Below are 3,933 nucleotides of genomic sequence, written 5' to 3'. Positions count from 1 at the left end.
TTAATGATGGCTGTTTTGAGAAGGCGATGTCATTGGAGCAACTAAACCGATACCAGTTGTATATAGGAGGAACTCGTCATGCATGCAAGCCGATTAGTCTATGTGTCCGACTGCCGATGACCATACACATCGGTGTTGAAGGCCAGGTCGTGGGCTACTGAGGGATTTCTAGATTATGGGGTCCTCGGACAGTCGGGTTATCCCTTATGGGCCGACCAAATGGGTCGCATCATTAAGGACCGGATTATCTAACGACTTCGTAATCAAGATGGAAAGCTCCGACTAGGCGTGCACTCCAAGTCAGGAGGACCTGTTCGGCCAGTCTATCCCCGACTAAGGTCGGTAACATGTAACCCTAGGGCCCCTGGTGTCTATATAAACCAGAGGTTCTTATGCATAGAGGCGGGTTATCTCATATAGGGTTTAGCTCATACTATTTTGAGTTAGATCAACTTTCTAAACATCGTTCCCCATCAATAAAATCAAGAAGGACGTAGGGTTTTATCTCCTCAAGAGGGCCCGAACCTGGGTAAACTTTGTCTCCCCATCTCTCCTGCAACCCATCGATTCCAGGTCCACTGTTCGGGACCCCCTACCCGAGATCTGCCAATTTTGATGCCGACACCCAGGACAACAGCTACTTCGGCTTTGCCGGATGGGTGTCCCTTTCTCTTGTGCTTTTACCTATGTTGTTCGATTGCGAGGTATATCTGGCCCGGTCTTTGCCGCTATGGAGCCGGTCTTCTTCTTCACCATCCGTGTACCGATTGGCGATCTCCATTGCCCGACTGAGGGACAGATCCCCCGATCGGCCAGACTTGAGTATGAGCTCCCGGTACCGATTGCCTACCTTTAAGGCGCACACGAACCGATGCTCGGTGACGTTCTCAATGGTGTTATGCAACATGGTCCATCACTGGATGCACTCTCGGAGAGTCTCGTTGCCCGTATGAACGCAATGCTGCAGCATCGTTAAGCCACCCGGGCACTTGTAGGTTCCTTCGAATGTTTTGATGAACACTCGGGCAAGGTCTCCACAGCTCTAGATGCTACTGGAGGGAAGCTGATTGAGCCACACCCTTGTAGATCCCTCTAGCATGAGGGGAAGATGTTTCATCGCGACGAATTTGTTGCGGCCGCCTATCTCGACGCCACTCGGTAATCTTCTAGCAAAGTTTCCGGCTTGGACTCACCATTGAACTTACCGATCCCCGTAGACAATCGGTAGTTGGAGGGGATTTCTGCTTCGCGGATGTGTCTCTTGAAGCACTCGAGGCTAGATACTCTTTGACCTACTCACGATTGGTCAGCCATGTTCTTCGTGATTATGGACCTCGTGTTGAACTGTGGAGCTCGGTAGCCATCGTCTCTATAACCCGTGTGTCGATTGGGGCTTGGCCTGCGGTCATGGGTTCGGTGTCCGAGTGAACCACTCCTCAAAGGAGGTGTCTAGCTACGAACCCGATAATTGTGCCTCCAATCCCCGTGCGGGCCTCTCGGAGGAGGAGATCTTTGGCCTCTTCCGGGTGCATGAGGGCTCTGAGCCGACTGAACCGTGTCCGCTTGGAAGGACGTGTTGTGGATACGATACTGTGATTGTCATACCATGGAGTTTTGTTGCAAGGCAGTCTTCAGCAGAGTCTGGATGTGCCGAATGCCTTCCCCGGACACAGAATCACTCGGCTGAACGGAATGAGCGATCCGAGTGGTTGCGGAAAGGTTCTCCAAACGTGTCAGCATCACCGCGATGTTACGTTGGCGGTCATTCAGAAAGAACTGTTGACGGTGGTGAATTGAAATGGGCTGGTCCCTTGCAGCTGCAAGGATGGCAATTTTGTCCATGGATCTGGATACCCGACCCGGTTGGACTAGGGTATGGAGCGCATTTCTGCCCATGGATCCATGGATTTGGATACCCACGAATAGTCGGTTTGGGCATACTTGTAATTTTTGCTCCATGGATATCCAATGGGTACCCGTATGACACATGGTCCGCTATCGTAGAGACACTAAACTAACCGCATGTCCAACCCCAAGTCACTCGCAGTCAGAGAAGGTCAAAGTCTGACCCATGTTCCCTAATCCCCCACAACTCCACTAACATAATTATTAAACCTAATCTTAGTTAACTAAAGATGATGAGTTAATGTGATCTTTGGGAAGGCTTCTTTTTGATTTTTCTATGCCCATGGAGCTCCATGGGTGTCGTGGGTATAAGTCTGACAGTAGATGTGTAGGGTACGAAAGGATGGGCAGAGCCTTAGCTACGGCGAGGTTGTATGAGTTCAGCCCCCTGTACGGTGGAGGTAAAAGCCCTACGTCTCAGTGCTCTTGGGAGCTTAGTGTCGAGTGGAATATAGGATTACACTAAATGCCAACCCCTGCACAAGTGGGGAAGAGCGGCTTATATAGAGTGCGCTGCCTTCCACAACGGCCCGGTGGACAGGGGTGGAGTGGTGCGAATAAATGCCGACGTTACAGGTAACGTATGCCTTAAATGACAATAATGGTGTATGAAAATGTATGACCGTTGCCCTCCTGGGAGGTTACGATGTACAAAGTGGAATTCAGTCGGTACGATAAATATGCTCCGAATGCTCGTCACCGACTGGATGATGGGGGGTCCTTAGTTCAGTCGGAACTGTCTAAGGGCCTTGCCCTCTATGTAAGGTAGTCCTTGGGTAGGACCTATAGGGCAGGTCTATGACCCTACCCTGGGACTATAACCCCATCATTAGTCCCCGAATGGATCAGGGTTGGAACGATGAAGTGATGCCTGGACTACGGATCCGACTGGTATGGATGTGACTTTGGCGTTGTTTCCCTCGATCCATTTTATCCTCTCAACCAGTGATCCGAGTGAATATACCAGTGAAACAAACCGTCAGGGACCGAGTGCTTCCGCGGAATCTTTCGATGTGACCGGTCAACTGACAGCAGCAGATTTTCTGGGATCCTCAAATTTCGGTTGCCGCGCTTAGCGGGGATGACGACACCGTCATCGAGTAGTTTTTGTCGCCTCGATTACCGCGCCTTTATCTTCTCCACTAATATCGCAGCAGCCCGTCGGGGGATAAGGATTCGGGGCCACCTGTTAGTGACCCAGTCGGAAGCTTATTTAAGCCTCCCTGGCGGGGGTTTCTTGTTGCGCTGCTCTGGTTACTCGCATTCGCTCCGCTCTTCCCATAGCTCCCTGCGCGCTCCAAGCCTCCTCCTCCCTCTCTTCCTCGCCGGATCTGTCGCCTTCACCATGACGAAGGGACAGACCAGCAAGCTCGAGTCGCAGAAGAAGAAGAAGAAGAAGGCGGCGGCCCCTGCTCAGCGGCGACAGCGAGCACTGCCAGCGGGTTGGATCCAGGGGAATTTCCTCCCCTCTACGGTGACGGCGGACAACTTGCTGGAGCTGGTGGAGCAAGGCATGATTGCCAACAAGTCATGGAGGCTGCCGGCGGAGGGCGAGACGGAGCAGGCGCCGCAGGAGGGAGAGCGCGTCTTGCTGCTCAGCCACGTGTACAGGGGCTTCTCCTTGCCTCCCCACCCCTTCTTCAGAGGTATTATGAATCACTTCGGGGCGCAGCTCCATCATTTTCCTCCAAACGCGATAGCCCATCTTGCCGCATTCGTCACTCTGTGTGAGTGTTTTATTGGGTGTCCCCCCCATTGGGGGCTCTTTAAGTACATCTTCTCCGCTAGGTCCCAGACTGTCAAAAAGCTTAGCCAGTCGGACGATAAAACCCATCTCCACCAGCTCTGCGGGAGCTTAGGCTTCCAGAAGAAAACAAAGAGTAGCTACCCTCCTCTCCAGTTGTCCGAGTCAGTTAGGAACTGGCAGTCGACCTGGTTCTACTGCCAGGACATAGCTTGTCCGAATGCTGCGAATGGGTTGCCGCCCTTTAGCTTAGACCGTCCGGCCCCTCCCAGGAAACTTGCGCT

The sequence above is a fragment of the Hordeum vulgare genome, chromosome 4H, assembly GCF_904849725.1.
Source record: "Hordeum vulgare subsp. vulgare chromosome 4H, MorexV3_pseudomolecules_assembly, whole genome shotgun sequence".
Taxonomy (NCBI): Eukaryota; Viridiplantae; Streptophyta; class Magnoliopsida; order Poales; family Poaceae; genus Hordeum; species Hordeum vulgare.
This window is presented reverse-complemented; position numbering follows the sequence as displayed.